Below are 19,502 nucleotides of genomic sequence, written 5' to 3'. Positions count from 1 at the left end.
ACACACGAAAGTATATAGACTCGAAAATTCAATTAAAACTCTCTGCTTGTTTGACAAAGGAAACAATGTGATCTCTTTGTTTTTCTACTTAAAGTTATTTTATAGATACTCAAGAAAAATTTTTTTATCCTTATTAAGGAATAAAAAAATTATATTTTAAGGAGATCCAAGTACCCTCCTTAGTGTAATGAATTTCTTTAAAAAATAATACATAGAAATACTTTTGTTATGTATCTTAAAATTAATTTTAAATTAATTAATAACATTTTTGAGGAAATTTCCGAACAATTTACTTATTAAATAATTATTAACATTTAATTGATTAATAAAAATATAGCGCTCTGAATTACCGGTATATACTTGACAACACCGCAAGAGTTCCCTAACCTTAAAAATTTATTTATGTTTACTGTCTAACTAAAATGACTAAGATTTTCTAGCATTTAAAAACCGCGGATACTTATGCACTGAGTAACTACGCAAGCGGTGTTGTCAAGTCAAATGTAAGACTAAAGAACGCAAGTTCCGAGTGATTTTTCATAAAAATATAAAATATCTCCGTAATACGTTCGGAAAGCTACTTTTCTTATTGTTTTTAATCGAAAGCTTATTATTTTTTTCAATGAAATTCAATGAAAATAAAATTTTTTAAATCGTTAATTGCATTAAATTCTTAACCAAATACACAGCTGGTGAAATCTCCATTTTACATGTAAAAATTGCAATTTTCAAACTTAATTATTTGATTAAATATCCTGAAATCTACTGTTTATTAATTTTTTTTATTAATTATTAGGCTTCGTAGACGGAATTTACAAATTTCCAGGAAGTTTTAAAAATTTGACTACTTTACGTAGATCTCTTCTTTTGACGCGTGGTCGGATCAGGGTTCGAGTCCAGTCTTGAGCATCGCATTTATAATTTCTATTTTTTATATTAAAAATGAATTGATTTCCGAGTAATAACTTTTAATTTAATTGTTTTGACACTTGAAAAAAAAAATTAATTAAGACAAAAGTTTTTTTTTAGTCTAGAATAAAACTTTTTTGAGTGAACCTTTTAGAATGCTTACACAGGATGCTTATAAATAATAAATGTGTATTTAAAATTTCATAAAGATAGCAAGAAAAGTGATTTACTTGGTAGCGTCCTTAAAGTTTTATTTCTTCAAGTATCTTTGAAGTGTTTCTTCTCGTAAGAATCACTTGTCATAAATTTTTCTTTTTGAACATGATCAATAATTCAAAGCTTATTGATACTCTAACACTTGAATAAACAAATAAATCCTCTGAAAAGTGATTTGCAAATAGTAAAACACTTTTCAGTGTTAAACTTCTCATAAACCGATGATAAATCACATCATATGTTATAAGTCAAGTGCATTTAAATAAAAAATCGATTGACGTAACCTTTGAATCCCTGCAAGCACAATGAAGCTGTCAATTTATCCGCATCTAAGCTTGTCTCGAAATTAAAAGCTCAACTTTTGACATAAATGCCGAGAAAAATTAATGAATAAATTTTCCCGGGTAATGATTGATGTAATGCAATTAAAAGTTCATGCGGGTACATTTTACCGTGCAACTAGCAACTTTGCAGTCCCTATGTGACTGCCGTGACTTGTGAAATATAAATAATTAGTTTTGCTTTTATTAAATAATTATTTTTATTAAATTGCACTGTACTTTTAAATATTGACATTTTAAAATATAAGCTCATCCTGGTGTTACACTCATCAAGAGCTTTCATTTGAGTACCCACATGTATTTTATATATTTTTCATCTATACATATATATAAATATATGAAATATATGAAAAAATTGATGTGGGTACTCACACGAAAGGTCTTGATGAATGTAACATCGGAATGAGCTTATATCTTTAAAAATGTCAATAGTTCATAAAATACAAGGTCATTTCTTAATTATTGACATTTTTCAAGATATAAACTCATTTTCGATATTACACTTCATCGAGACCTTTCATTTAAGTACTCACATGACATTTTTTATATATTATATATATATATAGTATTTGTGAAATATATAAATATATAAAATATATGAAAATTAATGTGGGTACTCAAATGAAAGTTATTGATGAGTGTAAGATCAGGATGAGCTTATATCTTTTAAAAATTTCAATATTTCACAAGATACAAGGTCATTTCTTAATTATTGACATTTTTTAAGATATAAACTCATTTTCGAAGTTACACTCATCGAGACCTTTATTTAAGTATTCACATGACATTTTTATATATTTTATATATATATATATATATATAGATATAGCATATATATATATATATATATATATATATATATATATATATATATATATATATATATATTTATATAGTATTTGTGAAATATATAAATATATAAAAATATATGAAAAATTAATGTGGGTACTCAAATGAAAGTTCTTGATGAGTGTAAGATCAGGATGAGCTTATATCTTTAAAAATTTCAATATTTCACAAGATACAAGGTCATTTCTTAATTATTGACATTTTTAAGATATAAACTCATTTTCGAAAGTTACACTCATCGAGACCTTTCATTTGAGTACCTATATGGCATTTTATATATTTTATATATATGGTATTTGTGAAATATATAAATATATAAAATATATGAAAATTGATGTGGGTACTCAAATGAAAGGTCTCGATGAGTGTAACATCAGGATGAGCTAATATCTTTAAAAATGTCAACAGTTCTCAAGATACAAAGTCATTTCTTAATTATGTATCTAGAGATAGCGCATTTGCGAATGCAGCCTAATTACTTATCATCATAAATGACTCTCGGTGAGAATGAAATGAAAAAGACGAAACACGGAGCAAAGCTCAGAGAGCAAAAGCTTTTTCAAACTACATTACACTCGCTTTCCCGCTATGACTTATGATTGCCGTGTTTTATTACGTATTGTCTTTAGATTTATATAAATGTAACAGCCAGGATATGTTCTACTAGGAAATAATTACGTAATTATCTTTATCTTGGTTACAAATATAATATTTCACGTTTTAGTTTAGATCTGAGTTAATATAACCTGCACGCACGAGCTAACAACGTCTACAATATTAATGTACATATACAAACCATTACCATCAAACTCATTACATTTCTCGGGTTTGTGAGGTTCACCGAGTTTGGAAAATTGCCAAAATATTTTAGCCAAAAAATATTGTCTGAGGTTGTTGACATCTATGTAATTTTAGAACAATTTCTATTGTTCCGTATAATTTTTTTTTATTAAAAAAAAAATGACAATAATAATAATTAAACAATTAAAAAGATAGCGTACTTGTTATTATTGTTTCGGGTTATTGTTTGTTGTAACCAGAGCGAAGCTAGTCGATATAAGGTAAATTTGGGTTAAAATCGAACTACAAAGCATTTGTCCGTGAATTGAGTTTGAGGGAATTTAATTAAACCATTTGAGTAGATAAAATTGTTACGTTTTCAATTAATGAGTGACGATCCAGTTTCATCATTAAACCGAAATAGCGAGTGACTGCTACACAGTATATTATAATGAGTGTCTGTGTAGTAGACTAGGAAGAGATCAAAAGTGTGTTGAGCTGGTTACATTATACATTACATACTATACAATCGCATGGTTAAATTAATAATGTTTAAATTAGGTTGCCCTCCAAACGGGTTGGTTTCATATTGTGTACTAAGGATAATCAAGCTCATTGTGTGAAATATGAGGTCGATGGATTTTTGTGAAGTACTTTATACTTTACTTTTCTTTTTATAAGTATAAAAGCACTTAGTTTTTATCATTATCATTGACTTTTATTATTTTTTTGCTATCGATTGGATAATGCTTTTGTTTGAACAAAACAATTATTATTATTATTATTATTATTATTATTGATTGTTTGAAAATTTATTATATCACCGATAGTCAATTTATTATGATGTATTTAGGCTGCATTCAAAAATTCTTTATCTCTAGATACATAATTAAAAAATGACCTTGTATCTTGTGAACTATTGACATTTTTAAAGATATAAGCTCATCTCGATGTTACATCTTCGAGGCCTTTCATTTGAATACCCACATCAATTTTTCATATATTTTATATATTTATATATTTCATAAATACCATATATATATAAAATATATGAAAAATGCCATATGGGTACTTAAATGAAAGGTCTCGATGAGTTTATATCTTAAAAAATGTCAATAATTAAAAAATTACCTTGTATCTTGTAAACTATTGACATTTTTAAAGATATAAGCTCATCCCGATAGTTACACTTATCGAGAGCTTTTGATTTGAGTATCCACATCAATTTTTCATATATTTTATATATTTATATATTTCATAAATACCATATATATAAAATATATGAAAAATGCCATGTGGGTACTTAAATGAAAGGTCTCGATGAGTTTAATATCGAAATGAGTTTATATCTTAAGAAATGTCAATAATTAAGAAATGACATTGTATCTTGTCAACTAATGACATTTTTAAAGATATAAGCTCATCCCGATGTTACACTTATCGAGACCTTTGATTTGAGTATTCAATATCAATTTTTCATATATTTTATATATTTATATATTTTCATAAATACCATATATATAAAATATATGAAAAATGCCATGTGGGTACTTAAATGAAAGGTTTCGATGAGTTTAATATCGAAATGAGTTTATATCTTAAAAAATGTCAATAATTAAGAAATGACATTGTATCTTGTCAACTAATGACATTTTTAAAGATATAAGCTCATCCCAAAGTTATACTCATCAAGCCCTTTCATTTGAGTACCCACATCAATTTTTCATATATTTGATATATTTATATATTTCACAAATACCATATATATAAAATATATAAAAAATGCCATGTGGGTACTTAAATGAAAGGTCTCGATGAGTGCAACATAAAATGAGTTTATATCTTAAAAAATGTCAATAATTAAGAAATGACCTTGTATTTTGTAAACTATTGACATTTTTAAAGATATACGCTTATCTCGATAGTACACTCATCGAGAGCTTTCATTTGAGTACCCACATCAATTTTTCATATATTTTATATATTTATATATATTATATATATGTAAATATGAAAAGTATATAAAAAATGCATGTGGGTACTCAAATGAAAGCTCTTGATGAGTGTAACATCAGAATGAGCTTATATCTTTGAAATATATATCATATATATGTATATATAAAAAATATATCAAATATGCATGTGGGTACTCAAATGAAAGCTCTCGATAAGTGTAACATCGGGACGAGCTTATATCTTCAAAAACGTCAATATTTAAGAAAGTACAGTGCAATTTAACAAAATTCATTATTTAATAAAGCAAAATTTATTTATAATAATAATTGATAAATTATGTTGTTTCTTTTGCAGTTAAAACCTCGGATGGACCAAAGTGATGTAAAAATGAAGAAACTATTGAGGGTGATTTTACGAGATGAGTGGTAATAGAAATAATCTCACAGAGTTAATAGATGTCGTCGGCTTAGTAAATAATAATAAAAGTGAATTAAAATCGAAATCGGGGAAGTGTAATAAAGCTTATGCGAATGTTACCCCGAAATTTGAATGTGGAAAGCGCGTAAAATTTATTTTAATAAAAAAAAAAAGTGGTCAATTACTGTGCGCGGGTTCAAGCGGTCCAAGTTTGGTCCGCCACCTACACCTCCCTGGCGGTATGGTCCTTTGGGCCACTATGCTTGTTCTCTACGGCGTAGGATTTGTTGGTAAATATTTACAAACACCTTTTTACTTTATTTATTTATTTAGTAAATAATATTGTTAATAGCATGTCGCTCTGATTAATTATTAAATAGGCTTTTAGGTCGTCGGAGTATTTATAGAATAATCGATCGCTAAAGTTAGTTTCTTATTTATTTATATAGTTTGTAGTTTATAATAAACATTTTCTCTAGAATTTCTCGAGTTAAATACAATAAATTTGTAAACACGCTGACGGGTTAAGCTTCAATTTATTTTCATTGCAATTTACGGCCAAAAAAATAAATTGCATGGCTGCAATTTCTTGTTTAGTTAAAGCCAGAATAAACAAAACAACATTTTTTTTTTTTTTTGAAAAAAAATAATATTATTTTTAAACAAGATTCATTCATAGTCACCCAAAAAAATTTTCTTTTGTTTCGTACTTGATTCAATAAAAATATTATCTTTTCAAACTTCATCGTTACTTCGGAAGATTCAATTTAAATTAATTCCAGTTATTTGCTTGCGAATCAATAACATATAATACAGAAGAAAAAAAATAATTCATTGAACAATTGTCTTAATTTTACTAACAATTCTAATGGAAAAAATTTTTAATGGTAAAAATTAAAATATTTCAAAGCTTACAATATTTTTTACAAAAAGTAAAGTTATTTAATAATATAACAAAGTTAAAAAAGAATAAAATTGTCAATTTTAAATTAGTCGTTTAAAATTACGCGGGCTCTGCGCGCATGCGCTGGAATCGTTCCAGCGCATGCGCAGATTTAAAATCATGTTACAAAGCAATGAACCTTTAATTTCCTTAAAATTTATTTATTTAAATGATTTTTTTGCTTTATTTTCAAATAAGGTAACTTATATTTTACTTAAAAATACCTTTTTTTTAATGAAGATGCTTAATAACATTTATTACAGACATTTTCGACTTATTTTTAAACTATCAATTAGCCTTAAAATTTTTCTCATATTCTATACGATTAAAATTGAGTTTTAAATACTTTAAATAGGGTAAAAGACCCCATTAGTGGCGGGGACCCCATTACCGACACTTTCTTTGATTTTGGTACTTATTCAATTAATAAAATCATTAATTTCAATAATGAATATATTATTTATAATTTTTAAGACATTCAGATCAAACAAATTTTTAATTTTTTTTTCAAGTAGAACATTTTTTCATTGAAAGAAAAAGTGCCACTAATAGGGGTTAAAGGTGCCACTAATGGGGTCTTTTACCTTAATGATTTCAAGTGTAAGAAAAATTTTTTTTAAAAATGAATTGACGTAAAATAATTCTTTAAAATTTTTTTAAGCTTACAATATTTTTTACAAAAAAGTAAAGTTATTTATTAATATAACAAAGTAGAAAAAGGAATAAAATTATCAATTTAAAAAATTCATCGTTTAAATTTGCGCGGGCTTCGCGCGCATGCGCTAGAACCGTTCCAGCGCATGCGCAGATCCAAAATCATGTTATAAAGCAATTAACCTTTAATTTTCTCAAAATTTAAAGTTATTTCAATGGTTTTTTTTTTTATTTTCAAATAAGGTAACTTATATTTTACTTAAAAATACCTTTTTCTTCAATAAAGATACTTAATAACATTTATTAAAGACATTTTCGACTTGTTTAAAAATACCAATAATCTTAAAATTTTTTTAAGTATTCTAATAAGTTTTAAATACTTTAAAAAATTATTTTAGGTAAAAAATTTTTTTCTTGAATTAATTAATGTAAAAAACAAATTTTTACCAATTTTTAATTTATCATTAAAATTTTCCTTAAAATTTCTAGATGTTAAGAATATTGCTTATGTATCAATTACTTTTGAGACAAAGTACATTTTTTACAAAATAAAATTTATTACACCAAAAAAAATTAATCTACTTATAAGAATTCTCAATCAAATTTCCAAACTCTAGAATCCGCAGAATTTAAGAAGAAAACAATAAAAGTAACTTTAGAAAAAAAAAAGAAAAAAAAGAATTTGCCCTAGAATTGTTAATGATGTTACAAAAATATTCAAAACACGAAAACAGAAAACATCAACAGAAGCTTATATTTATTTACTTCAATAAGACATATAAATAGCTATATGACTGACATTATCTTTCACCCATCACTGAAATATCATTTTAATTTTAAAAATTCACTCTTGTTTATATGTAGACTCTCATTTCTGTTCTTGTTCTTCTTCTCACTATTTATATTTTTTATAGGTTCTATGACAGGCGTGCCAGGCGTCCCGGAAAACGTAACAGTCATGTTCCTCAGTCCGACATCCGTCCGTGTATCCTGGAGTACAAGCCAAGTAGATCAGGTGGAAAAATACGACGTGACATACAAACCGACAGATGCAAGGTGCGTGGTTAAATGGTTAATTTAAGCACATTTCATTATTTATATTATAACACATAACCTATTATCTATATTTACAGTTTCCGCATGAATTAATAACTTTTTACTTTATAAATGTATATATGTAATATAAGAATTATAATAATATTTATATTAAGTCAAGGACTTTCACACGATCAATCAAGTTTACTTTTATGAATGAGTTGTGGTTTTCTTTTATTACAATACATTTTTTATTTCTTCTCGAAATTAAATTTAGATACATTTATAAAAGTAAAAGCCCCAATTATTGACAGAGGTCTAAATATTGACACCCTAAATTATTTTTAAATATATTTAATCATCTGTAATAAGATTAACTATGATAAATTTTTATTAAATTCTTATTAATTAAAAAATTGAAAAAAATAGTGACAACCTCGCGGGGATAGTCAGGGAAGCTTCCTGTGACCTTCAAACGTCGATATCTGATGAAAACTCGATTTTGCAAAACGGGGTGAAAAATAACTTCGCGATTTTCGAAAATCTTCGATTTTCTTTGCGGAAAGTTAAAAATCGGTAGCGAGGGTTAGTTAGAAAAAATAGGAGGCCATGAATAAATTTTTATATTCATTAAGAAAGATTAAAGTAATTTTTAATTAAAAAATCAGTAGTGATAGTAAGTTAGAGGCAATAAGCTGCCATGAGTAAATTTTTATATTTATTTAAATGAATTAAAATAATTTTAAAATGAAAAATAAGTATCGACGCTCAGTCAGGGGCTCTGGGCGGCTATGAATGAGTTTTCAATATTTATTTGGAATAATTGCGGCAATTTTAAACTAACAAATCAGTAGCAAGGATCAGTTAGAGGTACTGGGCGGACATGAATGAATTTTATTTTTATTTAGAATAATTAAAGTAATTTTTAATAAAAAAAATCGGTAGCGAGGGTTAGTCAGAAAAACTTGGTGACCATGGATAAATTTTTATTTTCATTTAGAACGATTAAAGTAATTTTTAATTAAAAAAATCAGTAGTAATCGTAAGTTAGAGGCAATAAGCGGTCACGAATGAATTTTTATTTTTATTTAATTTAATTAAAATAATTTTATAATAAAGAAAAAGGAGCGACGATCAGTCAGGGCTCTGGACGACTATGAATAAGTTTTAATTTTTATTTGGAATAATTAAGGCACTTGGAACTAAAAAATCAGTAGCGAGGATCAGTTAGAGGCACTGGGCTGCCATGAATGAATTTCTATTTTATTTAGAATAATTAAAGTAATTTTTAATTAAAAAAATTAGAAAAACGGTTGCCCCTAAAGGCCATCCCTGGAATTTCCCGCTGATTCCGTTAATACATGGCCGTTTTTTTCGAGCTCTTCGAGCTCAAAAATACAATCTGTGTGTTGTTTTGAGAACTCCGATCTCAAAATGATACCTTTTCTGTGCTTTTGAGCTTTTGAGCTCAAAAGTCTGATAGAAGTTTCATAGAACACTATTTTTTGAATTTTCAAACCGCAATAACTTTTGAATGAATGAACTGATTTTTACGTGGTTGGCGGCATTCTACGCAGTTTTTTAAGCTTCATAAAGAATTTTTAAGTTTCAATTGGTCAAACTAAAAATTTCGGAGCAACTCCGAAAACACACTTTTTTCGGTTTTCTTTCGTTCACGATATCTCTCGAACGAATCAACCGATTTTGACCGGATTGGAGGCGATTGACGTGGTTTTTCAAGGTTGAGAGCTGATTAGTTTTTGGAATCGATCGGTATAGCCGTTTAAAAGATATTCCAAAAAAACCACTTCTGAAAAAATTTTTTTTCCTATTTTTTTTAGATTTCTCCAAATTTTTCAAAATTTATCGGTCCGAATCGGTTCAAATTTTCAGGAAATCTAAGTTTGGCGAAGCCCTTTCGAATGGCACCAACCGCAATGAAATCGGTTGAACCGTTCAAAAGTTAGAATAGGTTTACATACTTACACACACACACACCGGAGTCACGGTGAGATCAACTATTATTTAACGCAGATGTTATCAGGACACGGATGTTACCGGAAGTATCTTCACCGCTTTAAGCACGATGATACCCCAGAGTGCCCGTCCTGTCCAGGGGTCAATGAAGATGCGGAGCATGTTTTCTTTGTGTGTCCACGTTTCAACCAACAGCGCGATGAGTTAGAAGATTCTGAAGAAGAGAACCCTACCAGAATCAATAGTAGAAGCAATGTTGTCGTCAGAAGCTGCCTGGAACGCCACAAGCACTTTTGCTACAAAAGTGCTTACAGAGTACGATCCATTGAGAGGAAAAGAGCGAAAGACAGAATCTAGAAGAAAGAAATAACATCTTAGCCACCAGAAGGAAGAGCGGCAGCTAATTCCTCCCCCCGCGAAGAAATGCCTTACGGCGGTACCATGGGAAATCAGAGGATAGAAGAGAAAGGGGTTTAGGGTTTAGTGGGTAGGGGCGTCAGCGTCGAGTTTTAGTATGACGCTGCGTCGAGTCGCCACATATCCAGGCCAAACAGCTATGCCTAGAATCCGTAAAAAGGATTCCCCCCCCCAAGGAAAAAAAAAAAAAAAACACACACACACACACAATAGTGACACCCTCGCGGGAATAGTCAGGGAAGCTTCCTAGGACCTCAAAACGTCGAGATCTGATGAAAACTCGATTTTCGAAAAACGAGGTAAAAACAATAACTTCCCGATTTTTGAAAATTTTCAATTTTCTTAGCGGGAAGTTAAAAATACTGTCAGTTCAAAATATTAAATAGTAATTATTAAAAAAAAATAAAGTTACCACAAGTTCATCAAACCAGCTTATGAACGTTTATTTTCTTAACAACTTTGATTAGAAAAACATTTTTTCAAATGCCGAGTTTAAATTCATTTCTTCATCTAATAATATCATCTTTTTTTTTAACTTCCCGCTAAGAAAATCGAAGATTTTCAAAAATCGGGAAGTTATTGTTTTCACCTCGTTTTGCAAAAATCGAGTTTTCATCAGATCTCGACGTTTGAAGGTCACAGGAAGCTTCCCTGACTATCCCCGAGAGGTTGTCGAGGTGTCTGTATGTGTGTGTGTGTGTGTGTGAAAGTATGTGAACCGCTTATAACTTTTGAACGGCTTGACCGATTTCATCGCGGTTGGTGCCATTCGAAAGGGCTTGACCAAACTTAGATTTTGAAAACTATTTGGACCGATTCAGATCAATAGATTTTGAGAAATCGTAAAAAAACTGAAAAAAAAATTTTTTTCAAATGTGGTTTTTTTGGAATAACTTTTAAACGGCATAAAGGTTCAATTCCAAAACTAATCAGCTCTTAAACTCAAAAAACCACGTCGATCGCCACCAGTCTGGTCAAAATCGGTTGAATCGTTCGAGAGATATCGTGAACGAAAGAAAACTGAAAAAAGTGTTTTTTCGGAATAACTCCAAAATTCCTAGCGCGATCAATTCAAAATTTGAGATTCTTTGTGAGGCTTAAGAAACTGCGTCGAATGCTTCTAACCGCGTAAAAATCGGTTTATTCATTCAAAAGTTATTGTGGTTTAAAAATTCAAAAAATAGTGTCTTATCAAATCTCTATCAGACTTTTGAGCTCGAAGAGCTTTAAAGCATAGGAAAGCAATCTCTTTGAGCTCGGAGAGCTCAAAATAACCCATAAATTGTATTTTTGAGCTCGAAGAGCTCAAAAACGTCATTGGTGCAATTTTAAGCGCCTAAGTATGAAATTAGCGGGAAGTTGCAGGGATGGCCTTCAGGGTCAACCGTTTTCCTAATTTTTTTTTTTTTAATTAACAATATATGAAAAATTTATAAAACTCAATAATCGAAATTAATTGTATGCTTTATAATATTTAAATAATGGATGTCAATAACTAGTTGATAATTTTTAAGTTGAATCTCATATTGACAGCCATTCGACAGCGCTATCACGTTTTTTTTTGACTTTATCCTAAAAAATTAACTGTAAGAGTTTGAACTCTCCTGATTAAATAAATTATTTTTAAATAAATTTTAATATTTTTAAAAGTAACTAATCATTTATGGAAATTATAATTAATAAACTTTATTAAAATTGATTACTTAATAATAAGTTTGGATAAATAAGAATAAGCTGATGATTGTAGGCATGCTTAGTATAGGTGTCAATAATTGGGGTGAAGGTATGTCAATAGTTAGATCAATCAGTTTTTTAACTTGCCAATAATTGGTGTATCCAGACAATCTATTTAATTCTTCAAAATTAATTAGTAAATATCAGTGATTATCTTTTAAAATAAAATTGATTAGTAAAAACATTACTTGAGACATTACCACAAATAAAATTCACGATATTGATATTTGATTGCTTAAAAAAAATCAAATCATAACTTTGTCTCTAATAGTGTCGATAGTTGGGGCTTTTACCTTATTTCTTCCCTGAATTGTGCACAAAAATGAAGAAAAAATAAATTGTTATTTATTTTTTACCAAAAAATAAATTTTAAACTTTTTAACCATTAAAAAAATATTATTTGATGTTTTCTAACGTTTAAAATTCAAAATTTTATTATAATTGTAACATATTTAAGTTTAAGCGCAGCTTAAACTTAACAGCGCATCATTTTGTAGGCTTTTGACGTCACACTCGCCATCTTCTCTACCTCACGCATAAAAAATAAAAAAATTCTTATTTTAAGCTAAAAAATTTTATATAAATTTGATTGTTAAAAAATCCTTGACTTTTTATAATGAATACTTTCTAATCAAGGTACCTAATAAATAAAAAAAATAAATAAATATAACCAAAAAAACAAAATTTATGACGGAAACAGCACAAATTTTTTCCGCGAGCACTTTAAATTAAAATTTCGGTTGTTTTGCGGCAAAGGAATTTCACAAATGACAGGTATTAATTTATATAAAATAAAAAAATATTTCATATTTCAAATTACAATCATTAAATTCATCAATATCAATTAAATAAAATTATATATCTTCCGTACTTAGAACAAAAAAAAAGATCTAGGTTATAAAATAGTTAAACATGTCATCTCACAAAAAGCGCGGGATTTGTAGTGCGAGGGACATCTAGCGTAGGTTCTGCTTACTTCGCGGCACTCTGCATAACCTCATAACATACCATAATTCTAACCTAGAACTAGTTTTACAGTTTATGACATAGAACGGATTGATTGAAACATTAGATTAATAGATTACTATTAATAGATGGTTGCTTAAAAAAATGTCTAATATATTTTAGTAACTAGTTAATTTTTGTTCCGACATAGGAATGAAACCATCGATGCTTACAAGCCCGATAGGCTCAATTCGTGCAATGAAACGTACAATGAAACGTTCATCTTAAGTTACAACGAACCGTACAACGAGACGTACGATGATGATGATGATGAAAATGAAAAAAGGTATATTTTCGTTGTCAAAAAGTCTATCGTGTGTCATGTGCCTAGCTACATGTTATCATCCGCAAGAATTAACAGACAAAGACAAAATATACTTAAGACTTGACACCAGAATCAGAACAGCCATTTTTAAATAAATTTTTTTGCTACTATGTGGTTAAAAAAAGAAGACTAGTTTTTTAAAACGGAACTTATATTTTGAAAAATGGTATTGAAATATATGACATGTATAAATTGATGAGTCAAAGTTTCATAAAACTCTATCTAAAATTTTTGACAAAAAATATAAACAATAATCAGAAATTCAAATTTTTTTTTCAAGCTGAATTTGTTGATGAGTAGATGAATCTTCTTAAAGGCAATGATGAAAAATGAAAATTTTGTTTCATTAAGTAATGACTTTTGTTAAATTGCACTTTACTTTCTTAATTATTGACGTTTTTAAAGATATAAGCTCATCCCGATGTTACACTAATCAAGAGCTTTCATTTGAGTACCCTCATACATCTTCGATATATTTTTCATATATACATATGTGTGATTCTCTGTAAGGATGTTTTTTGCTGTCCAAGGCATTTTTTTATTGGAAAAATTGTTATTTTGTTACTAAAAAAAATTTGTTACAAAAGTAAAAAAACATTTCTATTGGGAGCATTGAAAACTAAAATGAAATAAATTTTGGTTTTTTTGCTATAAATTCGTAAACCACCGAAATAACAGTCCCCTGGGCTGTCCCAGTCCCAAAATTAAAACTTTAAGATTAAATTTCAAGTTCTTCGTTCATCATATATAATTTGGTCCATAATGTTTATAAACTTAATTAGTTAACTAACAATCTTCTTCAATAAAAAGTACCGAAAATTAAATTGTTTCATTAAATTCATTAGACCGAAGTTTGTCCCAGGCATTTTAAGAACAGTCCTCTGCCAGAAGTTCAAAGCCAAAAAAAAAATCCAGCGTGTTATTTTACCTTTTGTAAGGTTTATAAGGATCTAACTAGCCTTGAGTTAATAACCATAGGGCTGTTAGCGCTTTATCGGCATTTTATTTAGTGTCAAAGCACCATTTGTGCTGGAAATATGTGTCTGGGCCACTTCAAAACTTAGTCCCCTGGCAACTATTTTTATTTATAATTTATTTATAAAATTGGATCCATAAGTCTTAATATTATTCTAATTAATGAAAACATTCATTGAGAACTTGAAAAGTTGAATGCATTGAAATAGTTTGCTTGATTTTTCTCAATTTGATAAAAAAAAGAACAGTCCCCTGTCATGTTATATGGCAAAAGATACAGAAATATCGAAAAAGCAAAAATTAATTCGGCTGTTTATTTATTATAATTGAGCTGATAGTTTTGTAGCCCTTGTTAATTTTTTTTCTAATAAAATCAAAAATAATTTGGTCGGACAATTTTATACAGATTTAAGATGTCCTTACAGAACATCACCCTTGTATAATATATATAAATATATAAAAAATTGATGTGGGTACTCAAATGAAAGGTCTTGATGAGTGTAACATTGGAATGAGCTTATATCTTTAATAATGTCAATATTTCTTAAGATACAAGGTCATTTCTTAATTATTGACATTTTTTAAGATATAAACTCATTTCAATGTTACACTCATCGAGACCTTTTATTTAAGTACCCACATGGCATTTTATATATTCTATATATATGGTATTTGTGAAATATATAAATATATAAAATATATGAAAAATTGATGTGGGTACTCAAATAAAAGGTCTTGATGAGTGTAACATCGGGATAAGCTTATATCTTTAAAATGTCAATAGTTCACGAGATACAAGGTCGTTTCTTAATTATGTATCTAGAGATAGAGCATTTTCGAATTCAATGGCATTTTTTTAAACATAAGTTAAGATTAAAAAAAAATAGTCTTCTTTCCTTGACCATATAGTCGTAAAATTATTTATTTTCTAATTAAAATTCAATTTGGAAATTTAATTAGCAATCAGCGCAAGCACTTTTTGACATTTGATGCTTATTAATAATTAATTAACTGCTGATAATTTTTGGTTGATTGGTAAAAAAGGTTAATTAGAGTAGAATAATACAGTGGATAGAAAAGACAATGAAACATTGTGAGCTAAATGTACTGTAAAATGCACTAATTAATTGTTCACACGATAAACTTAGCACATATAGTATACCAATTTCATGTAGTTTCATTGAAACTGTTCAGCCAGAAGAGGGTATTATCCTGTTTGATACATTATGAAGATGTTAATAGGTTTTTACACGATTATTTGATGAAAGTTCTTTTAAATTGCTGGTTGCATGGAGAAAATTGTTTTTGTAATGAGTTTTTGTTAAATATACTTTAAATATATTCTGTTGTTAAATAAATAAATTTTTTTTAGAACAAATTAAAATTTATTTTAATAAAAAAGATGTATTTTATGGAAATAATTTAAAAGAATTTAAAGATAAAATGATTGAAGAGGATTTTTAAAAATTTCCCACTCTTTTAACAAGAAGAACGTCATTTTCATGTATAGTTTCTGTCGTTTTACATTAGTGTCGCCATCTATTGGATTTTTTTATGACATATGATTACTATTAGTAGAAATATGAGTTTTAAAGTATAATAAGTTGAAGTATACTTTAAATTTTAGGTAAGATGACGGCTTGTAAGGAAGAAATAAAAATGTAGAGTATAAAAAATTAAAAGAAAAAAAAAGTAAAATTTGAAATTCGTCTAATAAAAAATACTAAATTGTAAAAATTTAGCTCTTCAATCATTTCCGCATGATATATTTTGATCGGGGGTCAATAAAATTCATTTTTTATATAAATAAAAACGACAATAGAAAATCATAAAGCGATAATTGAATTTATGTATTTGCAGTGTGAAACAAATAAACGCACTAAGATACATAAATTTAGAAATAGACCAAGCAAAGTATGAATAAAAAAATTGGTCGTGACTGAACGCCTGGAGGGGCCATTTGAACTTGATTGAACTTAATCTGAGAGGCCACTTGAACTTTATTATTGAGCAGGTTCGAACCCCGGCAGCTACAAAATAACGCACTTACATAATAAAAAATGAATTTTTGTCATTCATAAGTTTTTTTCTGACCTTTAGTATCATATAAATTAAAGAAGAAAATTAGATATTTTGTGATGAAATTTTGATGTTAGAATATTTTTCTAGTTTGTTAAAGTTAATAGAGATGAAGAGATTTATTATGCTATTTTTGGACACTTGAAACAATTGAAGTTGTTTTGGGTAAAATTTTATAAAATGAAAGAAGAAATACACTATTTTGTTGATTTTTTTTATTTACTCATTACAGTATTGAAATAATTTAAATGCTTTTTTTTAATATGAAAATAAGAGAAGAAATCAATAAAAATTTTTGGTAATATTTAAACAACTTTTTCTTTATTTATCGAATCAAAATTTAAAAGTACCAAGTGGCGAAGAATTGGCTATCTAACCCTACACTGAAAAAAAGTATTTTTCCTTCTAGTAAATTTATTTCTTCCGTAAAGAAACTAGTATTCTTGTGGGAAAAATAGCAAAGTTTAATCCCCTAATAGCAATACCTATTTTTACTGCAGCAAAACTTGCTTTCACTGTCAGCAAAATACCAAAATTAAAACAAAGTAAACTTAACCTCACTTAATTCACTCGAATATATCTTCGAACAATTACGGCCTATTTTATTTTTTAATTAATAAACTATAAACAATTGCAGATATTTATTGATAAATATTAACCAACACTTTGATAACTGTGTAAAGACATATTTTTTTAACGTTTAACAATTTGTAAACAAACAGCTGCTTTTTGCATAACAATTACCAACACAAGGTCAAAATTAGGAAATTTATGACGCCATCATTACTTTTGGTATGCTATAATATGGGATATCAGTCCCAGGATTAAAGTTGGTAGTGCTTTGGGGATTATACCAATTTTTACAGTACCAATACGTATTTTTACTGTAAGAATACTCGCTCAATACTTTATATTCAATTAGATGCAACAATTAGATTAATAGAAAAATAATTTTCTCCATGTATAAAAAATGATAAATTTTTCAACATAATTCTGTTCCTAATTCGAAACTATCCAAGCAAAAAAATTCCGTCTAGTCTAGTCTATAATAAAGTAGCCATTAAATTTAGATGAGGCTGCAACCGAAAACGCTGTCTAGTTGTAGCTTAGTTTTGTAGTAGAAATAAACCTAGTTTTTAAAAATAAAAAATATATTTAAATATTTATTAATACAACAATAAATATTTTTAAAAAAGTTGAGTATTGATTGCAACAAAAGATCAATTTAGCTTTCGTGTGTCGAGAAAGTTGGAATGAAATAAAATAAGTAAAGAAAATGAATAAAAAGAGAAGAAGAAAATAATAAATATGTACAATATTGTTATAAGAAGACTTTGAGGAATAAAAATAACAATGGCATGACGGTTAGTTACAGGATGGTGCGGTTGGTCGCAGGAAACAGCGATGCAGTTACTCCTGAACGACCTTCAAGCTGACACGCAATACCAGTTGGTGATTACTGCGGTGAGGGCCGGAAAAGTACAGAAGTCGGCCTATTGTCTTCCGCACCCTGGGTAATTCATTCATAATTACCTCATCATACTTTCATATGTCTCATATATTATTACTCTCTTTGCTCTTTCCCTTTTTAAATTTATACTTTATTGCACAAGTCATGCCTCCACTTCGCGCCTTATATTTACAGCTCGTTTTAGTCTTAAGTGCGAAAAAGTACTGCATAATTGACAAGAAGAAGAGAATTTTTACCCTAAAAAGAAATTTTTGTTTAACAATTTATAATTGCAATTTTTGTTTTTAACAATTAAATGCAAGAATTTTATTATTAAAAACAATTTTTTATTCAATTTAAAGCTTTTTAAAACAATATTCGACGATATTTTAATATATTATAGGCTTTTTTTAGTTTTTAAATGATAATTTGTGAAATTCCCGCTCTTTTAACAGAAGAAACACCATTTTCATGTATAGTTTAATTAGTTTATCCTACTAAAGCCATCTATTGATTTTTTATGAGATATAAATAATAATATTGAAAATATAGAATTTTTACTATAGTAAGTTGTATTAAACACACTATATTATGAATTTTAGAAAAAATAGCGGCTTAAAAATGTAGAAATAAAAGAAATTAAGGAAAGTGAATGACAATTTTAAAAAATTTTATAATTTTGCATTTTTAATGTCAAGCTTTTTAAAACGATACTCGACAGCATGAATGTTTAAACGCAAAATTCTTACTATATTGTAGGTCTTTTTTGATTTTTAAATGTTAAAAAGCAACATGTGCCAATTATTCTTAGATTTACTATATAGTATCTTTTTGCAACCTTGTCATTGGCTTTATAAGCTGTTAGGTTATTGAATAAATAAATAAATTAACGTTGATTTTTGAGAATTTCCGCACTTTTAACCGAAGAAACGCCAATTTCATGTATAGTTTCATTAGTTTTGTCCTACTAACGCCATCTATCGATTTTTTTATAAAATAAAATTGATATTACTAAAATTATATAATTTTTACTATAGTAAGTTATTGTAAACACACTATATTATGAATTTCAAATAAAATGACGGTTTAAAATTAAAAAAAATAGAAAAATAAATTAAAGAAAGTAAATTACAAGTTTAAAAAGTCTTAAAGTTTTATAATTTTTCGTAGAAAATTATATTTAATGGTATTAAAAAATTTAATTTTATGATTATTAGGTTGAAATTAAAAATATTAATTAGTAATATAAGTAATTTTTTCAATTAAAAATTATTATAAAAAATTAAAAATAATTAGAGTTGACAATGAAATTTTCACACTTTACAAGTCAAAAAATTTTTTAATGTGTAAATATACACTTGGCATTAATTGAAATATTTTTAATTAAATTTTTTAAGCAAGTTTACTAACCTAACCTTTAAAATCAGTCCAACTGCAATA

At 27.7% G+C, this 19,502-nt stretch overlaps 1 pseudogene; it reads left to right on the top strand.

Moving 5' to 3' along the window:
- The first annotated feature begins 3,726 nt into the window (after positions 1-3,726).
- Positions 3,727-19,502, top strand: part of LOC123266169 — a 51,389-nt pseudogene continuing 35,613 nt past the window's right edge.

This window comes from Cotesia glomerata, linkage group LG5, assembly GCF_020080835.1.
Source record: "Cotesia glomerata isolate CgM1 linkage group LG5, MPM_Cglom_v2.3, whole genome shotgun sequence".
Classification (NCBI taxonomy): domain Eukaryota; kingdom Metazoa; phylum Arthropoda; class Insecta; order Hymenoptera; family Braconidae; genus Cotesia; species Cotesia glomerata.
Note: the sequence above shows the minus strand (reverse complement) of the source record. Positions and strands in the feature narration are given on the sequence as shown.